This window comes from Triticum dicoccoides, chromosome 3A (assembly GCF_002162155.2).
Source record: "Triticum dicoccoides isolate Atlit2015 ecotype Zavitan chromosome 3A, WEW_v2.0, whole genome shotgun sequence".
Taxonomy (NCBI): Eukaryota; Viridiplantae; Streptophyta; class Magnoliopsida; order Poales; family Poaceae; genus Triticum; species Triticum dicoccoides.
In genome coordinates, this window is record NC_041384.1 from 714,111,033 (window position 1) to 714,111,259 (window position 227).

Here is a 227-nt window from a genome sequence, read left to right on the forward strand (position 1 = left end):
CCGGACAGTTCGAGAGGTGTTGGCCCTCACTAAAGCCAACATCCCCAGTCTAGTTTTCTTAAGTGAGACCAGACAAGATGTAGTGAGAATGGAAAAGCTGAAGTGGAGGTTGGGATTAAAGGGTTTCCATGGAGTGAGTTCGAACGGAAGAAGTGATGGCTTAGGTCTATTTTGGGATGAAGCCCTGAACGTGACTGTCTTGGACTCCTGCAGTCGCTATATTGATG